Source organism: Maylandia zebra, linkage group LG12 (genome assembly GCF_041146795.1).
Source record: "Maylandia zebra isolate NMK-2024a linkage group LG12, Mzebra_GT3a, whole genome shotgun sequence".
NCBI classification, from domain to species: domain Eukaryota; kingdom Metazoa; phylum Chordata; class Actinopteri; order Cichliformes; family Cichlidae; genus Maylandia; species Maylandia zebra.
The window spans coordinates 5,538,822-5,561,275 of NC_135178.1; the positions used below are offsets into that span (position 1 = coordinate 5,538,822).

The 22,454-nt window shown below is 40.4% G+C and overlaps 1 protein-coding gene across 11 annotated transcripts in view; it reads left to right on the forward strand.

Annotated features, from left to right (window-relative positions):
- The window catches only part of arvcfb (ARVCF delta catenin family member b), a 266,459-nt gene that overhangs the window by 96,687 nt on the left and 147,318 nt on the right, over positions 1-22,454 (forward strand). For all 11 annotated transcript variants that reach the window (XM_076890600.1, XM_004567262.4, XM_076890606.1 and 8 more), the window contains one exon: positions 18,249-18,344. The gene's annotated coding sequence lies outside the window, so the exon portion shown is untranslated. The remainder of the gene's footprint in view (positions 1-18,248; positions 18,345-22,454) is intronic.

The following is a 22,454-nucleotide window of genomic DNA, read 5'->3' on the forward strand; positions in this document are numbered from 1 at the left end:
ACAAAGTTTCATATAAACAAATTACCCACTGCTGATGGAAAAGCACAGAGAAAAGAACAAGACGGTACACATGGTCTACCTGGATCTGGAAAAGGCATTCGATCGGGTCCCCCACGAGCTGATTTGGCGATCACTACAAACTCATGGTGCCCCGGAAGCTTATGTGAAATGGACTCAGCCGCTCTATCGTAATGTCACAAGCACGGTCCGATGTTCAGCGGGAACATCACCAGCCTTCCCAATTACCGTCGGCGTCCACCAGGGCTCGGCCCTCTCGCCCCTGCTGTCCTCTGTGTGGACACCGCGACGGCTGATCTGCAATCACCACATCCATGGAGCCTCCTGCATGCAGATGATGTGTGCCTATCAGAAACAGAAAACTGCCTAGCCCTGCAAACCCGAACGCAAGCGTGGAAAGATTGGCTCTCCGAAAACGGCATGCGCCTGAACATCACGAAGACTGAGTACCTTGAATGCGGCCCCCAGACCAACAGTACCATCACTATCGATGGCGTGCCGCTGACTGAAGTTGCCCAATTCAAGTACCTCGGGTCCCTTGTCACCTCGGACTGCGAAACTCTACCAGATGCCAGACTCCATGTCAACACAGCGTGGATGAAGTGGCGTCAGGCCAGTGGAGTCTTATGCGGCAAGAGAATGCCAATCTATCTTCATTTGAAAGTCTATACGTCAATCGTGCGCCCAGTGGCACTCTACGGGTCAGAGTGCTGGCTAGCGACGACCAAACACGAACAAGCCCTTCACACCATGGAGATGAAGATGCTGAGGTGGCCTCTGGGTCTCACACGACTTGACCGAGCGAGGAACGAAGATGTCAGGAAACGATGGGGAGTGACACCGATCACAGACAAGATGCGAGAGGCGAGGCTCCGATGGTACGGCCATGTTGTCCGTAGCGATAAGAACTCCATCGCAAAGACAGCCCAGCAATTAGATCTGGATGGAAAGCGCCGGACGGACCGAATCACAGATGATATGAAGGTTGCGAATGTTACACCAGAAGACGCCCTGGATAGGAAGAAGTGGAGAAAGGCATGCAAAATAGCGAACCCTGCATCGTGGGATATAAACCACTAGGAAGAAGAAGACCCATACACCTTGAGTTACCTCAGAGTGAAAAGAGTTCTGTTCTATTGCAGATGAAGGAAAATAGTGTCTCACTTATTCTTGTTCTTTCAGCCCTTTTACCATCAAGCAATCTACAAATGTAGGTCAAAATGCTGTTTGAATGAAGTCCCGACTGCACAGGATATATATTTGTGCCTTTATCGATCCTTGTGTTATACAGGCCAGCAGTTCTTTGAAATGCTTGTACTGCACCTGTTAAACATAAGAACAGCAGAGTTCTTAACTGTGTTTGAAGTCTTAATTCAGAGCCTGGTTACTCATGTAACAAAGTAACCTTGATGACCTCGGTTTGCATATCTTTTAATTTGTTCAGTCAGAGAGTTACATCACAAAGCTTAGCCTCTCGCAGGGTCACTGTGTGTGTCTGTGTGTGTGTTTGTTGCCAGGGCTCCAGCAGTCTCCTCAAAAAGAGCAGTTGCACATTTTATCCCAGGAGGGGGCAATGCTCCGGCCCCAGAGGGGAGCTAAGGTAGTGCAGGGTCAATGGAGATGTAACACCCCAGCTGCACAATCTGACAGATCTAATGCAGCTATTTGTAATGGGATTCTTCCCCTTCAGCTCCAGCCCTGTTATCAGTGGCCAAGCAAGCTTGCTGCAGCGGGGCTGAGGCCAGCTCATCAGTGCATCGCTCTCCCAGTGTCGTCTGGATGCTAAACAAATGATCACATTAGGCTGAGCGAACTGCAGCTGTGCTGGTGAGGCTTTTTTGTTGTGAGACCAAATCGATTTTTACTTTTTAACATTTTAACGCAGCTGTGAATGACACCACACTGATGTAGTCAGGTAAGGCTAAAGTGGTATACAAAAGGGAGAGGTTTTCCTTTTCAGATTCAAAGCTCATTTCTATAAAGCCGTCATCAGTAGCACAGAGGAGATATCAGCAAACAAGAGAAACTTTGAAGAGAGAAGAAAATAAATCTAGCAAGAGAAGCATTTATCATTAGCAGCTTTAAATCATCCTTAAAGCTGATAAGTCCTCTGACACCCCTGGTATTATAAGCAGTTGCTTTCTTACACCCTAATCTGACAGCTTTAAATAAAACACCTGTCCAGTTATTGTCTGTCCTTTTAGGAGCAACTTTGCTTTTATATATTTTAGATGTGTGTGGATTTTATGGTCCATGGACTAAACAGTAGCTGCAACATTAAACTGGTTTGACGCTGAATCCCCATACAGTCATTTGGCGAAGCTTTAAGCTACCATTATAAACTTGTGTTAACTGTGTGTGTTTGGAAAGCTGTCAATTTGCAACTCGAGCGGCATTATTGTTTATTTAGAGTTGCTTTGAGGGTTTTTTTTTTTTGGTCACCTGGCAAATTCCACATCCAGCTTTATTCCACCAACCCCTGTGGCTCTCTTTGCTGCTAAATTGTCCACTATATTCACCTGCTAATTGTTAACTTTCCATTTGCTGCTGGGTCGGTTGTGTGCAGTGGGTAGACTCAGAGATTTTTCACGGAAAATGATCTGCCTGCTGTGACTGGAAAAGGGAATGGATGAGAACAATGGGAGTGAAAGAAAACAGGAAAGTCAGCTGTGGCGCTGTACCAGCAACAATTTTCACATTACGCATACTAATTTCTTTATTTAATATAAAAATGGATTAGAGCACCTTTAAGCATATAAACACGAATATACTCTTTCATAGACTTTTTCTTTTAAAGACACCAAAGCTTTGTTTACTTTATCTTCCTTCCCTGCACTGCCTGTACTGACCTACAGAAAGGTCACTCCGCTCACACTGTAGTCATAAACTCATTTTCAAATCAAATTAAAGTTTAAAAGATTAATAGCCCTCGTGCTCTAAAGGACTTTTCCCCCCAAGTTTATAATCAGATAGGAAATTGCTTTATTATATCTGAAATGCTTAGCAAGAATGATGTACATCAACTCTCATTTACATGCCAATTCTGATAATCTGATAGTGTGTAGCTCTTTTTTTTTTTTCCTGTTAAGTCCGTGCCCACCTTCACAAGGTTTTGGTCGTGAAAATTGGAGCTCCCCTAGTAAGCTTCCTGCTCCATCCCATTGCAGCTGGAAAAGCCATTTTTAATCACCCAGATAGTGCTGATAGATTCTTCTGGGCTTTGCACAGATTAAGAGAGCATTACCTAAAAATGAGGGTGAGAAAATCGTCTTTGGTCCTTTAAATACTCACCAGAGAACCGCAATATTACAGCCTTTTATTTTGGTCATTTTCCTTTAGCCTGTGTTTTTCCATGATTCGCTAGGAAACCCCACCCCCACCCCTAATGTACACTGATACCTTTACGTAAACTGATACATGGGAACTGCTTTGGGGAAAGCACTCGGTTGAGGTTTGGTGCCTTGCTCAAAGGAGACAGCAGAGGGTTGCAATAACAAACTGCGCTCTATGAGCATATCAGATACTAGGATACAGTCTTTGATCATCCACCCTGACAAATTCCCTCAGAAGGATTCACTTGTTTTTTGGTCTTTTTTGGGGGGATGTTTCAGTTTGTGTTTGTTAGACGACTGTTGCGTTTAGGAGGAATTTCTGTCACGCACAGATGCTGAAGTTTTTGTCAGACTGTTCCAGGTTTTTCCCGTCAATGTCAGCAGAAATTAAGGCTGCCTGCCTCTGCCCCTTTCTCTCCTGCTCTTATTTACATCTCCTCGTGCTCCCCCCCTCTATAATCATCACTTGTTTGTCAGCGCTGATGTGTGTATGTCACATAATGACTGTTGCACAGCAGCAGGACAGCTTTTTCTTCTAGCCAGAAAAAAAGCTGCAAACACCAGCCAAAAAGCACAACAAAGAAAGGATGCAAATCTTAACAAAGGGCATTTTTTATGGATTCCTCATTCTGACTCTGGTAATCACCGTCAACAATAGGCTTTTTGTAAATAAAATGCCTGGTGGTAGAGCTTCAGAGAAGGATGTCTATTTTTCCGGAATAGTTAATGATTCATTTGGGTAAACAAGGCTTTAATTGTCTCTCTCTGGTAAGGCCTGTGTACAAGCCCTGACATCTGATGCTAAATTATAGCTGTAAAACTCTGGCCAGTGTTGAGCTGCTTTTTAGAGCCAAGCTGGCATAGACTGTGGGACCTGTTCAATTAAGAAGTGCACCACAGAGAGGTAAGGCAAAAGGGTCAAATTGATCTTAGGAGAGAAAAACGTGTGGCAAATAATATTGACTTTCATTTTGATTTCTTAGCTGAAATGTGAAGAATAAATGGCAGCATTTACTCAGAAATACTCCGAAAAGAAGAATCAAAGATGTTTTTATTCAAGGAAAACTTGAATAACTTTCATTTGACAGCAGTGACATTTGGATGCAGCTGAATCTAGGTTGGATTGATTTGAGCTACGAGTCTGCAAACACCATCAAATGTAAGAACTGACTCGTTGCAGGGTTTTTGTTTTATATTGCCACACCTATTGGTGTGAGGCTTTTTCAGGAAGGAGCAGAGCAGGATGGTGCTGAACAGGGAGCAGTGTTGGATTGAGGCTCCCTGTCTCGCCTGGTGACGGCTCAGAGACAGTTTGGATTACCCTCCCATTGGTGCCACTGCCCCAGCTTGCACACTGTGAAAGAATATCGATACATTATGAATCCTTTAGCTCTTTGTACAAGTTTCATCACCTTCCACCTTTCTCCAAACTGAGTCCAGCGTTCAGTATTGCTGATTCATAGATGCTTTGAAGCAAAAGACTGTGCAGTGAGACTGACAGTACACTGAAAAACAGGCCATGTTGGATTTACTTCATTCAATAGTGGACATTTGTTGCACATAACTTTTTTGCTTTGGCAGAAACTTAAACAACTGAGTTAAATCAACGCAACTTATTCATATTCAATAAACCTGTGCATTTCGTGTTGGTAAAACGCGATTGAAACATGTTTAGATGAAGTAAGGTGAGCTTTTGGAATATTTTAATCCTTCGCAATTTTGTCATTTCATTTCAACACTATTCAATTACATTTGCCCCAATACTACTTGGTCACTTAAATACTACATGTTGTCTTCATATTTCATAATGTTTAACAAAGTCTAGAGTCTGGTTAACATAAGAACTGAATGGATCTACAACGACTACCGTCCTCCTATCTTTATACAGATTGCAGGGGGGCTCAGGCATAACCTGGGGGTGATAGAGTAAGAGGCAGGGTACACCCTGGACAGGTCACACGTAACTTTAAAGCATGAGGCAATTGTGTTAAATACACGCAAGATGCTTACATAAATCCAAGAGATGGTCAATCCCTTTTTTTCAGTGTAACAGCACAAGTGAAGCAGGCTGAGGAGAGGCTGGGCAACACGAATTCTTTAGCTCTGAGCTCAGTCTGCAGTATTTCGATTTAATGCTGCATTATACTTCTACCACACAGGACTTGAGCCATATTTTACTGTACTATTTTTTGGCGAGTTTGTTTGTTCCTGTAATTACTATCTTCTTTTTTTTGTTTATGATCCTACATAAGAAAGATTGAAAACAATCACGCAAAATTAAAACATGTGTGGTCCCTGCAGTTTTAGCTTGTTACCTTTTGCAAAGAGGTTATACCTTGTTTGGGCTACTTGTCACATTTTAAATGTCCACGAAACGTCTAATTACTAACATTAATGATGGATGATCCATTATTTGGTACTGAATGGAGAAATTTCTACTTGTTGTGACGTGAGCTAGATATGATACTACAGGGTGTGCATAATTATTAGGCAACGTCCTTTCCTTTGGCAAAATGGGTCAAAAGAAGGACTTGACAGGCTCAGAAAAGTCAAAAATAGTGAGATATCTTGCAGAGGGATGCAGCAGTCTCAAAATTGCAAAGCTTCTGAAGCGTGATCATCGAACAATCAAGCGTTTCATTCAAAATAGTCAACAGTGTCGCAAGAAGCGTGTGGAAAAACCAAGGCGCAAAATAACTGCCCATGAACTGAGAAAAAGTCAAGCGTGCAGCTGCCAAGATGCCACTTGCCACCAGTTTGGCCATATTTCAGAGCTGCAACATCACTGGAGTGCCCAAAAGCACAAGGTGTGCAATACTCAGAGACATGGCCAAGGTAAGAAAGGCTGAAAGAGGACCACCACTGAACAAGACACACAAGCTGAAACGTCAAGACTGGGCCAAGAAATATCTCAAGACTGGTTTTTCTAAGGTTTTATGGACTGATGAAATGAGAGTGAGTCTTGATGGGCCAGATGGATGGCCCGTGGCTGGATTGGTAAAGGGCAGAGAGCTCCAGTCCGACTCAGACGCCAGCAAGGTGGAGGTGGAGTACTGGTTTGGGCTGGTATCATCAAAGATGAGCTTGTGGGGCCTTTTCGGGTTGAGGATGGAGTCAAGCTCAACTCCCAGTCCTACTGCCAGTTTCTGGAAGACACCTTCTTCAAGCAGTGGTACAGGAAGAAGTCTGCATCCTTCAAGAAAAACATGATTTCCATGCAGGACAATGCTCCATCACACGCGTCCAAGTACTCCACAGCGTGGCTGGCAAGAAAGGGTATAAAAGAAGAAAAACTAATGACATGGCCTCCTTGTTCACCTGATCTGAACCCCATTGAGAACCTGTGGTCCATCATCAAATGTGAGATTTACAAGGAGGGAAAACAGTACACCTCTCTGAACAGTGTCTGGGAGGCTGTGGTTGCTGCTGCACGCAATGTTGATGGTGAACAGATCAAAACACTGACAGAATCCATGGATGGCAGGCTTTTGAGTGTCCTTGCAAAGAAAGGTGGCTATATTGGTCGCTGATTTGTTTTTGTTTTGTTTTTGAATGTCAGAAATGTATATTTGTGAATGTGGAGATGTTATATTGGTTTCACTGGTAAAAATAAATAATTGAAATGGGTATATATTTGTTTTTTGTTAAGTTGCCTAATAATTATGCACAGTAATAGTCACCTGCACACACAGATATCCCCCTAAAATAGCTAAAAGTAAAAACAAACTAAAAACTACTTCCACAAACATTCAGCTTTGATATTAATGAGTTTTTTGGGTTCATTGAGAACATGGTTGTTGTTCAATAATAAAACTATTCCTCAAAAATACAACTTGCCTAATAATTCTGCACTCCCTGTAGTTGAACCCAGAGCTTCAGCAATAAAATGCAAAGTAAAAGCAAATCAAGCACTCCCTAAATCACTCCCTGACAACGTGTCTGCATGCACCAGTCACAGCTGTTTCCTGAACCTGACGTTTCCTGGATGTAGTCTGAACAAGTAACACTACATTAAAAGACCAAATATCCAAGAGATAATAGACTGTTGAAACAAAAGTTAAATATTTGGCACAGCAGAAGATGAAGAGCATTTTCTACTTTTTCTAGAAGCAGATCATCATCCATTGGAAATACTTTAGTCGTATTAGGATTTAGAGCAAGTGATGTTATCCAAGAACAGAGTCCAAGAGCAAAGCATATGTAGAGCTGTGTCTGCACCACAAAGCAGCACAAGTAACCTATTCAATCACCTGAAAACACACCGTTAGCTGCACTATAAAAAAGGCCAAGAAAAACTGTGCAAGGGCTGCTATTGACACAAGACAATAGAATCAGAATCAGAATCAGATTCTGATTCTGATTCTGATTCTATTGTCTTGTGTCAACTCAAACATCTATGAAAGTGAAGCTGTACTTGTGATACATGTTTTGCTAATCTATGTTAATGTATTATTGTAGTCTCTACCTTACAATATAAAGCACCTTGAGGCGACTGTTGTTGTGATTTGGTGCTGTATAAATAAAATTGAATGGAATTAATCTGCACAGAGGAAAGCAACATTTCACATTAATGTTAAACTATTTTAAAAAGCACCACAGTTGCCTGACATTAGTAACGTATCAGCATATGGGCTATATAGAGTGGGGTATTTATTTAATATTTTGCACGAAGTGAAACATAAGATTTTCATAAGATAAGAAATAAGATAAAAATTTCTAAAACTCACATTAACTACTGACCTCATTTCTGGCGTGCAGGGTTTTAGGACTTATTCATTAGGAGCACAGTCATTAGTCATTACTTTACAGTCTATTCATAAGGGCCCAGGGTACTCTAAGAGTTTATAGACTATTTAGAGCATTAATGAAAGCTTTGATTTTTTTTTTTTTTAATAATTGTTAAAAAGAGTATTATTGTTACTGTTTTGGGGTTGAGCATGCAATCCACATGCTGCAAAGTGAACGCAGAGTCCTGGGCGTGAATCTCAAGGCCATTTGTTGCTTCTCCCAGATTTCAAAAAAATAAACACAATTTTTTGTAAGGAGCAAGAGGTTCACAACAAACTGCAACAGATTTGGGCTTTTTTTGCTCATTTGTCACATTTAAGCCACATATTAACACAAATTGACAACTTGACTCTAGTTAATCACAAACTGATAGCAGACTGACTCCAGGTTATGTAATGTTTTGCCACCTTGATCCACCAAAGTTGTTTTACGACAAAGTGTGTAATAGACACACATGCAGAAGTTGCAGTAGCAGCAGAGGGAGCTATTTTATTTCAAGCCAACATGAAAATAATCACGGGAATAGACATTGTATAAATAGACATTATCAACACATTTACAGGTTAATCCTGTAAATATACTTCATACGTTTTTAGCTCTCTACTGACTTTGTGGCTTCAAATGTATTATCTCCCCCTGCTGGTAGTGCAACTTCTGCATGCAGTAATGCAATTTCTGCATGCGTGGACATTTCACGCTTTGCCTCTCCAAAACGTGAAATTTAATAGACACTGTTGTGCCTGGTAAACATTTTGCTGTGATACTAGGTTGCAAGTGGTTGCAGAAGAGGCCCCCCGTCTTCAAAACAACAATTTCAAAGGCAACAAGGCTGCAAGATCATTGCACATAGTTGTAATAATTTTGGTTGTGTCAGTAGTTTTTGTTGCTTTAACATTAATACTTTATTATTCACTTATCAGCAGTTTAACTATGCACTTATTAACTATTAATCATGGTTTTTTTTCCTCCTTAACTATGTGGAATGAACTGTATTTTGTAAAGGTTGATAAATGTAAAAAAACAAACAAAAAAAAACATACATGTAATCTCTTACTAATGTCATTTTTGTTTACTTTAACAGTAATTGCTTGTAACTATAAATTAATTTGTCTTTGAAATTAATTTAGTCACGTTGATAGTCATAGTGTTGTCTTGTGAGCTTTTTTAGGAGCCTTCAGTGGACTAAACTCATTAAAGTAGTTTAGACTTGATTCACTTCATCTGGCTAGAGTGAAATACTACATACACAATCATTAAGCATTAATAACAATCTAATAATGTAATGTCTATATAGTTTCCTATTACATTTTTTCTCTGCATGGGTCCAACTGAAAATAATATAAAATGGAAAGAAGTGAAAATTGAAATCTATTACACAGTAGCAGCCATTTCCCTTTTAGCTCTTTTTTTAGATGAGAACTGCTGCAGTGAATTACAGCTCCCAGAAAATGGAAATATGCAGAACAAATAATTGAATCCGAGACTTTGTGGACACAAGTCTGAAAATCTCCCGACTGGATTTTTCATTTTCAGGAATGAAAGGTGGCTGGTGCTTTGCAGTGTAATCATATATGACCAAAAGGAAACTTGGACCCATGTGGGATTATGTAGCCATTGCGTTGATCTGTTTGTAGTCTGTGTTCACTTCAGCTGGATCATCTTTACGCGCCAAATTCAGGAAATTGTGTTGTACACATGTGTTTCTAAAAATAGCTGCTTCATTTAAACTGGAGTGTGATGGTGGTTGGTTAGATTTCCTCCCACAGGGTGCTGTCCTTTCAGCGGCTGAATTGTACCATAGCGTCTCATGTAGATTTATTTTGAGATGGACAGCACTTTGCAAAATTCTTGAGCCAACCCTCACTTCTTTGTGTTTGCTAAGAAACTGAGTTTTTACAATTCTAATGAGCTGGAAATTCAATATTTGGTATGACCACCTCTATTCTTTAACACATCATGAACTCTCTTATCCAAGCTTGATTTAAGCAGTGTTCAGGAATAAATCTCCAGGCTTCTAGAAGCATCCAAAGCTTTTCTTTGGATGTTGGCTGCCTTTTGTTTGATGATCCCTCGCTCCTTCATTAATGTTGAGCTCCATGCTCTGGGGAGGCCAATCCATGACTGATAGTACCAATTGTACCATATATTTCCAGATGGCATTGCATGGTTGATCAAAATCTGATCGTACTTTTCCACCATTTATAATTCCATCAATTTTGACAAGATCCCCAGCACCACTAAAAAGAGCCCCAAAACATGACAGACCCTCAGCTGTGTTTTACAGATGTAGACACGCACTGTTGTGTGTCTCTCCTGACCTCCTCTGTACATATATTTCCAGTCCAGTTCTTGTATAATTTGGGGCACCTCAGTCTTTTCTCCCTGTTTCCCCTCAAGAATGGCTTCTTGGCAGACACCCTTCCACTGATTTACAAGAAAGTCTTGCTGTTTGGAAGCAAAGTATGAAGAAATTAGAGGTGAATCAAGACTTTTGCACAGTACTTTCTTTTTTGGATAACAAACGTTCACAATGGAGGAGGACTCTGCTGCTGCTGTGGCACCTGTACTGACCCTTCAGGTACACTCCAAACTGACACATGCACACACACAAACAAAACCATATCCGGTTCCAAGCCCCACTTCACATGAATGGCTGTGTTGTTGTGGTGTTTTTCACCAGTTAACTGCAATTAGACTTTGGATTGTCAACAATTAATCATTTGTTCTTCTCTGGAGTTTTTATCCATTTTCCACTGCTAACAATATGTCCTTCTTAATTACACAGTAATCGGTATAAACAGAGTGTTTATTTTTGTGTAATGAACTGTAACTCGTTAAAAAAAAAGGGAGCTGCATCACAGTCACCTTTAATTCAAGGTTGTTCAATGCATCATTTAAACCAACCGAAGGGCAAACTGGGTGAATTTTCAGTCTTTTTTTATCAAACGTTTTAGACTGACGTCAAATTTAACAGCTTAAATTCTTTCTATATATGATTTTTTTTATCCTGTCAGCCTGGGGCTATTTGAACAAATGATTTAAAGTATTAACTGCGAGTATAATTCATTTTTGTACATTCTGATCAGTATACCTCATAGTTTACCCACTTTTTCTTTGTGTTTGGTAATAAGAGTGTGACTGGCTTAGTGTGATGGCTCGTATTCTTATTTCTGCTGCAAAAATAGGCAGAACAGTGTTTGATTTTTGTTTGACGCCCTCCAGCATACACCTGCCTCGCGCCCTCCCACTTCTCATTTTCTGATACCCCAGATAACGTCGTCTGCTGTCTTTGCATATGCTGACAAGAGGAGAGTGTTTCGCCAGGCTGCGGTGGTACACATTACATAACTGACAAAGGCAGGGTTGAGGCTGCCTGTCATGGGCAAATCCTCAGTTGGTTGTTTGAGTGAAAACAGCAGTTAAATACAAAAAGACACAAATAAATCCTTCCTTGGCAGCACTGTTGTTCAATGAGGGAGGCTGATCCTCCATATGCCTTATGTGATGCTGAAGGTGCTGTGGTTGAATTCACAATCACGCTCTCTGGGGCACACACACACACACACACACACACACACACACACACACACACACACACACACACACTGTAAGAATTCCATAAATCCATACCCTGTGCTTTATTCAGTTGTCACCTGAGTGTTATCATTCGATCTTACTAAAACTGAGATTATTTGATATGTCACGGCGTTATCATTCGAGGGCTTTACGTTACCGATTATTCATCAATCTGTGACAGCGTTTTTAGCGCGTTACTGCCATTAATCATTTAGAAGGAGACGTTGTCAGCTTCTTTTTTTTATTACCAAGGCTGGATGACATCATTTTACTCCACTGACAACAGCTGAGTATTATGTTCTTGAAAACGGTGATGAATGTTTTCACGACTTCGCAGACAGTAATCACAGATAGATAGATTTACTTTCACTACCTGTGATAATAGTATATCCATTTAGGTCTACAGAAGTTTCTGCTAACCTCATCTGCCACATCTAATACTGAAATTCTGTCCCCGAGTTGGCAAAGTAAAACCGTGTGTCACAGGAGAGTGGACTCGAGGAGCAAAAATGGATCTGGTAACAGATTTCGTGCTGTGCCAAAGGCCCAGAACCCATCAGCGCTGAGTTTGGTGTTAACACATGCAGAGACAAGAAGTAGTACATTTTAGGATATTGCTTTTACTACTCACTTTGGATCCAGCCAGCTTGGTCAGGAATGTATTAGCCGAAATAGCCGGGATTACAGCCGTATTCTGTATAAATATGACCTAAATATCATTCGATTTCCCCACAAATCTTAAAAGTACATAGAAAGTAAAGAGAAGACAGTTATATAAATGAAACAATTTCTTACTTTTAATCACAGATTCATAAGTGACAGAGGTATGCAGATATGTGACTTCAGCACACTGGCTCAGTTTTGCTGCAATAACTGCAAAGAAATGGCTCCAGGTATTTCCACATTTCTTTTGGCCTACGGTCAGGACTTTGGCTTGTTCATTCCTTTCTCAGGATATTGTGTTAGCAGAAAGACTTCCAGGGATTTTTCCTTAGAATTTGCTTGCATAATTCAGAATTTAGCGCTCCATCGATGATAACAAGCCATCCTGGCTCAGACGCAACAAAGACAGGCCCAAACAATGCTGCTAATACAGTCATGTTTCATAGATGAGACAGGGTTGCTATATTGAAGGCCAGTATTTTGTGTAGTATTCAAGTGCAGCATTTTGCTTTCTCCAAACAGCAGACTTCTCCCTTAAACTAAAAACGTATATTTCAGTCTCATCCTCCCCCAAAACATTGTTACAGTTACCTTTTGAGATATTCATGTGATCTTTAGCAAGCTGCTGATATACAGCAGAGTCCTTTGTTCCAGTGGCCTTCTCCCTGCAGCCCTGCCATTTACACCATTATTGTTGAGCGCTCTCCTGATGGAGAGCAGCCTTTAGTTACTTAAACAGCATGCCTGGTGTCACCCGATTATCGCTTTATTGATTGAAACTGTGTGACTCTTATTTCACCTCCATATTGATCACTGATCCTTGAGGTTCACATGTTGAACCCACATGTTGTGTATTGAAGAAACATTTGGTTTCCTCATGAGCACCGCGATATGATCTCAATCCGTACAGCGCCGACTTTTGTTTTGCTGGTTCTGGGATAAATAACGCCAACGTCAATAATCTGGTGTCTGCTACCATCACAAGGTCAGTGGATGCAAAGGGGAGCTCAAACATGAAGCTGTGATGTAACAAACCTAAATGATGGTTTCATTCTCACAGTCTGCTTGTAATAAATGTGTAACAAATTCAGCTGCTAAAATGTACATGAAAGACCTCTAAATCTGTGCGCAGTCCAAATAACAAACAAGCCAGGCAGTTTCTCCTCCTTCCCTGTGTGCACCTTTCAAACTCCTCAGCGAGCTCTGTTACACTGTTTTGGCAGGAACTCTTTCTCTCTATGCCTGGATTTTTATTTTTTTGTTCTTAGTTAACATCTTGAGAGGCATTTAGTTCTGATGAGGTGGAATATTTTCTTTCTGCCTTAAATGAAAGCAGTGTTAGCCAAGGTCAGCTCTTCACGATGAGAAACCTGAGCTTCTCTTCTTTTCCTTGTGAGCCGAGCCTCTAACAATGACGCTCTGTAGTTTCCTTGTGTAGCTGCTGCACTTTACAAACACATTCTGCACACAGGGGGAGCATTTATAGTACAATGTGTCTTAGCTCTGCTTTCAGCTGTGCAGTTACCTTGAACTGCGGAGATGTCAAGGGATTCAGTCTTAGAACAGCACGTTCCAAACAAGTTCCAATAAGGTGCAAGTTTCTTTCTTTCTTTCTTTTTAATCTATGAGAAGACAGACAAGGCTATTTGAGTCATATATAAACCTGAGGCATAACAATATTCCTCTCAGTGGCTTCAGCTGCTGTGTCCACATAATAAAGTTTGTTTTTGTGTTGGTACAGTGTGTCTTCCTTATAGCTCTCTGGACTAATATGCTGTGCTGTTTTGGGGTGGGTTTCCTGTTAGAGCACCGTATAGTTAGAGTTCGAAAAGTGCTTTGTTAGGGTTAGGTTACGTTTCTTTGAATGTGAGGTTAGTTATTTCTGCCTCCAGAGTATATCTCAGCTGGTGTATCTATGTGTTGTAAAATGCTATAATGCTGTTAAAACACGCCAAACAACATCCTAGCAATACAGCATACTGTCTTCTGAATCATTATCGTAAAATGCATGAGGTTTTATACCTTAATCTCCGACAACCTGTTTTATAATTTAAGTTATATATATATTGTGTTGGACCGTAACCCCAATGCATATTAATCCTCTTTAGTTTATATTTTAGCATTTACGTTTCACGTTGCATTTACATATTTGCCCAAACAATTAGTCAGATTGCACAGATGCAATCACAAGTAACCTTCGTATGCACCTCCAGTTCTGTTCGAGTGCAAAGAGGCGCTGACAGCTGAAGAAAGGCCTTGATCATTGTAGCATTCCCCAGACAGTCAGACCTTCAGTCAGTCAGTCAGTCAGCTCGCTAGCTAACCCTCACTCAGCATTCATTATTAATCACAGAATTACACTGGGGCGCTCTGTGGGTTGAAGGGGGACAAGTCGTGATAGAATATGCAATTGTCTGCATAATACACAGCAGGCGAGGTATCAGGCGCTGATATGAAGCACGAATATTGCATGAGATTTCTGCACTTATTACTGTCAAATGATGGTGGCGGCGTCAGGGGCAACGGCGAACACTGTGAGCGCAATTCACAGAACCAAGAGCAGTGTAAATAAAATCTGATTGGCTGGGGATATTGTGTGTATAAAAATCAGCTTGAGGCATGCAGTGATTTGCCCACGCAGAAAAGTTTGTTGAACCTACTAGCTTACAAAAATGTGTTCTTGTCCACTCGTATTCCTCCGTGCTGCCCAGTGATGGACGTTGAAGCATTATGACCTCCGAAGCTTGAGCAATATGTTAGAATTGGCAATTTACCAACACCTCTTTAGCTACAGGAAGCTTTGACTGCCAAGTAAATAGTCACAGTCTCCCACTGATAACCTCTGGTCAGCTCCACAGAATTGTGTGGGAGGTAAGCACCATTAGCTAGGATGAGACAGGAGTGTCATTCATTCATTCATCACAAATGACTGTTGATCTTTTCATTCCCAAACCGGCTTGTTGTTCCGCTGGCCTGCCACTTACAAGAGCATTGCATCATTTTAAATAGAATCAAATGCGTATGAATCAAAAGGAAACTCTGAGCCGTGACTGTGTGTTGACATAATCTCGATTCAAGAGCGATGTAAGGCCTCCTCTAGAATCCGACGAGACACAGAAAGAGAGAGAGAGAGAGATAGCAACAAGGTGAGAACTAATGCGGCCGGGTTTAGCTTCGCCTTTGATGTTTGTACCAGCAATCCAAGGTGCTCAGAGCCTATCTGTCCTTGAAGTGAACACACCCAGGAATCCCTGGAGAGGAGGAAGATATTCTAATCATTGAAAAAACTAAAACCTAGGGAGGAAAGTTTACTCCCCCCCCCCATCATAGTTAATGAAACATTGCGTGCCATCACTACTCACGATGCATATTTGGCCTGGAGTTAGAGCGGCATCTGGAAATACTTAACATGGCGAGCGCGGTAGTTTATGTAGCAGATGACCATGAGTTCATGCAGACTTTAGGTGGTTATATTTGCTAAATTGTCCAAAAAAGTCTTTAAAATTCAGGTGATGTGGGACAATTTCTTTCTTCTCTCACGCTTCATCTACTTCACAGACAAGTAACTCTTTTGAAATCTGTTTTTTTTTTTTTTTTTAAATCAAAAATCTGTCAGAATCCCAGTTGTATCTGTGCCGAGCTACTATTTAATATTTTAGGTGAACTACTGATGAACTCAATTTAGGAACTGTGTTTATTGAGTGCAGTGTTTCTTGATATGAGGCAATTTTTAAGGAACCGTTACATCCTACTAAAACCATAGCTCTGAAATGAAAGTTGGCCTGCAAGGAAGTGTTTATACGCTTGTGTTTGATTTCATCATCAGTGACATCTTCAAGAGTCTAGTCAATCAAGCAGTTTTGCTGCCAGGCTTTTGTTTTCTCGGCCATCAAAGGAAGAAGAGCCTCTGGACAGGTTTACGTGAATGGCAGAATGATTCATCCCATGGTATGAAGCATCAAAACCAATTTGCACTGCAGTATTGGACACTGGCCTTTTTTCTTTCTTTCTGTCTGTGATGTCTATATTTCGGAGGCGTTACAGTGTGAATATTAAGGTCAGCTTGACATATTGGTTGGTTGAAAGTAGAGAGTGTGTTCCCTAATTATTAAGAATAACATATTCGTCAGAGTTCTGTCAGTCTCCTGTATTTATTTAGGAATAAATCAGCAGGCACAGTTTTTTTTTCTAGGGGTCTTTCTGGGAGAATATTAGTGTCTGGAAAAATATCAGCATGTTTTCTACCTACTGATATGAACAGAAAAAGAAAATAGAGCACAAGTTCCTCAAAAAACCAATTATGAACTTTAAAAAATGAAAGTTATATTTGTCCATATTCGATGGAAACGCACAGAAAGGTCTAGTGGATCTAAAATTTAACCTTGTGGTACAGTACAAGTTAAAAGTGAGTTTAACTTGAAAGAAGCATGACAGCATCTCCAAGGATTGTGCTTTATATGTCTTTGAAATAACAGCTCTATGACAGATTTAAGTAGCCAGGTTTCCTTGTCATTTTTTAAAGGGTCTAGAGCAGAAGTTCTTCAGGCTTTCTGAAGATTCTCAGAAGGTTTTTTGAGGGGGACACTGGCATTGGGGACCATTTTTAGGGGAATGTTTTTTCACCAACAAAGTGATTAGCCAAAAACGTGAAAACTATTAGTTAAAATGTGGCTTATTTTGGCATCATGGGCAGTGTGTCCTTAAATTTGTGGAAACTGGATAACAACATGCATCTTTAGCTGATCCATCTACTGTTTGCTGAAGCCTCGATCAGAAATGGTCTCAGTGGAAAGGTGGCTGTCATGAATCTGATCTGGACTGATCAACAGGTCTAATGGATTGATTCCAAATTGGTTACGAATAACTGTCAGTACATATGGAGCATGTGAGGAGAGAGGTGAGTGTCTACAGCCATCTCTGAACCACGGTTGAGGCCCTGTCATGGTTTGGGGCTATATTTCAGTCAGTGTCGTTGGGGATCTTATTAAAATTGATGTAATTATGAACGCAGAAAAGTACGGTCGGATTTTGATCCACCAGCATGGCAATGATTTCAAACACATAGTCACTGCAGTAAAAGCCTACATAGATAGAAAAACACAGAGTGGAGCACAGTCAGTCGTGGACTGGCCTCCCCAGAGTCCGGACCTCAATGTTACTAAAGCAGCGTAGGGTCATCTTGACAGAGAACACAACAAAATAAAGTCAGTGTCCATAGAAGAGCTTTGAATGTCCTTCACAAGCGCTGGAGAACTATGAAGGGCTCTTAAAAGGAGTTTAAGAGTGACTTCCCATTTATGTATGCACATGTTTCAATAACTCATTGCACTAACTTCCCATTTACCTAGAAAAAAATGTGGTTGTGCAGGAATTTGCATACTAATACATATCGACTATGCAGTGTCAGCATCTTTTTTATTTGTATTGATTTTTCTCAACATTTTGTGACCTGTTACTCAAATTTTTTTGGTTCATGGTTGTGTCAAAATAGATAGCAGCTGTTGGCCCACAGTACATTTTAAAGACATGATTTGGATAATTTAGTAAGCGTGTGCATCATTCCAAAACTTACAAAACATCCATCTTGGATTGCCTTAGTCCCCACAACAACGCAGCACATTTTTAAAAATTAATTTAAACAGTTTGATGACTAAAATCCCACGCTGCTCCAACAAATAACAAACGTAACCTTATGTGGTGTTCTCATGTCCCTTTAGTTTACAGAGCAATTGAAACTCCTTTATGCAACATCCCCTGACATCTACATGTCACAATAAAGCTTCTCGACTGCGGCTAGCCCCGGCATGTAGTGCAAGGGCCCAATTAGTCCTACTTGCAGCTTTAATTTTTCATGTTGTGTTTAATCCACAGATCTTCCCTGGCAGACTGAACAAACGAGTTGACTCCAACAGAGCTACGCCTCTCTTCAGTCTACTTGTGGTCTGACGGCACTCACCAACATCAAAGGTAAGCCCCCCTTTCTCTCTACACCTCCTGCTTCCTTTAATCACTTTGTTCAGTTCATCATTGCTGTAATTGCATTTCCTGATTTTTTTCCCCTTGTCTTGCAAATCCGAGACTTTGCTTTCTCTGTTATCGCGCCTCGAAGGAGCTTCCTTTCAATTGGCTTTGTCGCTCAGGTGCCTTATGTGCTTTTTATGTCAATACATTGAGAGGCGTTTTCTCTCTAGTAACTGTGCTCTTATTTCAGCGATCCACACAGTTAAATCACTGGTGGTAAATGTCAGTAGAAAAGCAATGTTAGCTCTCTGCACAGACTGTAGTGTGTTTTAGAGGTGAACGGGAGATGACGTCGTTCTGGTCCAGTTTCTAAAAACAAACTGTGTAATTGAGTATTTGAGGTGTGAGTCAGTCATATATAAGTGCAAGACAAAAGCAATTCTCAAGTCTCAGTTAAGTTCCACATTGATGTGGTGGAAATAATTAAGTTCATTGCTTCTTCCGAAGCTTTTAAAAGAGCAAATATCAAATATCTTGATCATCAGAAAAGAATGCATTGTAATTATGAATGAATCAGTGCCTGCTGTGATTAAATTAAGACCTGGGCTTTAATCCAGTTTCTCTGATGCCTTGCTGTGGCTTATCTACCTGAGCTCGGGTCACCATATCAAAACCTGTAGACTATGTTACACAATCTTATTCAACAGACTCCCAGTTAATTTAGTTAGGGTGTTATCAGAGTCTAGCTGACTTACTAATGCCAGTATCTTGCTAACCACAAACACATAATGTTTAAGAGGATCTAGTCCCTCTGGATCAATCATAACATAAAATCTACTTGCATCACAGTGACTGTGCTTAATAAACATTCATGAGGTCTTTGAGTGCACTGGCATTTTTATATAGCTTTATAACAACACAGCAAACAAAGTAATGGCAGCCTACTGGGCTTACAGTTCAAATGAATGTGGCATTTAAGTTATATTGCATATTGTATCTACATCATGGTAAAAAGAAAAGTACACCCTCTGTCAATTCCAAAGTTTTATATATCAGGGAATAATAAAAGATTCTCTAGAATTTACCAGGTCTTAAAATGATGTAACAACTTGAGGTGACATTGTTTATTTTATTATTTATTAAGTCTTGTGTATTTATTTAACAATAATGCAGAAGCAGTGTTTGGAAAGCTGACTCTACAATACTTTGGGATAAAGAGGAGTTCATGGTAGACTGCAAAACAAGCCCAAATAGAGAATAGAATAGAATAATCCTTTAATTGTCCCACAAGGGGAAATTTGGTTGTAACAGCAGCCAAAAAGACACATATACAAACAAACAGTAGACAGGACACAGAACAGAAACATACACAATTTTTCTTACATATTTACATTAAGGACAATGGTTACCATATACAGAGAGTACTGTACAGTTATTAAATTAAATAAAAATAACTACAGATAAGAGGCAAACCAGGTTGTAGTGCGAATCGGTTAATTAACTTATTGCAGTTGCAGCGCAGATGTAAACATCTATGTTTGTTGGGAGCAGTTCTGATTGTACAGTCTGACAGCTGCAGGGGGGAAGGACCTGCGGAAACGCTCCTTCATGCATCTAGGATGCAGCAAATCATTACTCTACCACTACCATGCTTGACAGGTGATATGAGGGGTTTTTGCAGTGTTTTACCAAATGTAGCACTTTGCTTTATGACCAAACTTCTCTGGACAGATGAAGAGCCACTTGGCCAGGCTAAACAGTGCTACCATGCTCTTTTTTTTTTTATCAGAAAGACAAGACTTTCTCCTAAAAACTCTTACAAACAAGCCACATTTATTCAGTCTCGTTCCAATTGTAATATTATGAACTTTAACATTTAACTGAAGCTAACTGTTAACTGTGAGGTATAGCTCTTAGATTTTTTTAAGTATTGCATGCGCTGACCTTTGGATGAATTTGCTTGGACATCCACTCCTAGGAAGATATGTAGCTGTTTTGAATGTTTTTCACATGTGAATAATTTTTCTCACTGTACAGCCTTCTATTTCTTTTGGCTGCTCACTTTTGGACACCACAGCGGCTCATCTGCCTCACTTTGATCCTGTCTCTAGCATCCTCCTCTGTCATAGAAAGCCTCTGCTCGCCCTCCTGCCATATATTCATGACTCTTTTCTTTCTCACTGTAGAATCGTGGAATCTTTTGGAAACAGCCTTATAACCTTTCCCTGTCAGCAGCAAACTCTAAGATCATTGCTGATGTCTTTCCTGCTTGGCATTGTGTTAACACACACCTGAATGCCCAAACCAGCAAACTGGTAAAACCTCTGCTTTTTCTGAGGCGCTCACACTTGCTACTTACTCTCTTAAATCCTATATAAGCAGTAATCGTCTGCTTAGTTTCTTAAGACTGCTTCTGCATTTTAGTATATGTCATGTTTTGTAGCTTGTCTCAGGTTTTATTTGCCATATTTTGTAAAGGGGTGTACTTTCTCTTCACCATGAGGTTACTTTGTATGTAATATGAAGTACTTGCATAAGATTTTCCACATTATACAGGACAGGTAAACACCAACTGAATTTCTTTTCTTCTAGCTGTGAAAATGTTTAGTTATGGAGCCCACACCTCGCTAAGCTTTGCTTATCCTGGTGTCACTCAACAATGCTCCTGTGGGCATTAGCACTCACTTTAATGTTCCTCAAAGAAATGCAACAGGAATACTAAATCAGAGGGAGGATCAGTCCCGGTGACCGTGCATTTCTTTCTTTTATTTCCTGTTGCATCTCTGTTGGAAGTGTTCAGAGCATCTTTGCATATCGGATATGTACTGGAAATGGCAGTCATCTTTCAGTAACATGTATTAAATAGCAATTCACTTAAAAAAATGCTTTTTTTACAAGTGTTTGATGAATCCTGTGTCATTTTTTCAAAGACAAAAAGAAACTATAAACTATCACTTCATCACTATAGTATCTGCAACGGCCTGCAAGTCCCACTTCAAGCTGACTTTCATGTTCTTGAGTAGCTCTTGAGCAGCTTATAAAGGTTTCCTGTGGCTGAGCAAAAATATCCAACACAGCAGCTAAGTGTCTGTCATTATAATGAATCACTTAGCTGTCAGTCACACTCCATGAGAGCTTTGACGTATTGGACTTCTTAGCAAAGGGTAAAAAAAATCTCTTAAATGGCTGAAATTACTGGCTCTGCGATGACACTTTAAGGTGGAGCAATACTACTAATATTTCCAATTTGTCTTCTGACTATATGAAACGTCAACAGCGGAAAGAGATTAAAGACTGCACACACACACACACACACACACACACACACACACACACACACACACACACACACACACACACTCTAGGAGGAGCAGGTGCTTTTAAGTACCCAATTGTGCCGCTGTGAGCTGCATCCTCAGATGTGCATCAGATGGGTTTAGGCAAAGAATTAATTTGAGCTGCCTCTAGAAGGGGTAAATTGGCAGTAAGGGGTGGGGTGGACTGGGGGAACAGCACCACCCACCTAGTCCCTAATCAGGTGAATGTTCCTAACTCAATATCGGGCACCAATGGTCACACTCAATTATCCTCATCCTCTACCTCCCAATCTGTTCCCCCAATTCCCTAATAACCCCCTAGCCAACTCCCTCAAGATATGAGGCTTCTGCTCTTGTTGGCCTCCTCAGGAGCAACACATCCAGTCAGTCTTTGGTCTCTGATTCTTAAAATTTACCAAAGTCAAAATGAAAACAGTGGATATTTGGGGAATATGTAAAAAGTTTAAAGATTCACACTTAGCATGAATACTGGGAAAAGGCAATAATAGCTCTGTTGTAAACTAACCTGATGTGAACCTGAATCTCACAAATTAGCATGCCATATTTTATGTTTTATCTTGATTGAAAATTAGATCATGATAAATCAAACACTGGAAAAAATCCTAAAAACTAATATCGCATCATTTGACTCGCCTTAAACTTCCAAAATACCTCCCGGCTGCAAAGCATTAAGGGTTTAACACCCAGTCCTCAGTGGAATAACGGGTTATTTTTACAGATGCACTTGGCAAGTTTCCACATTGGCTGTTTCAGATGGTGATACGAGGTAAACTGCTGG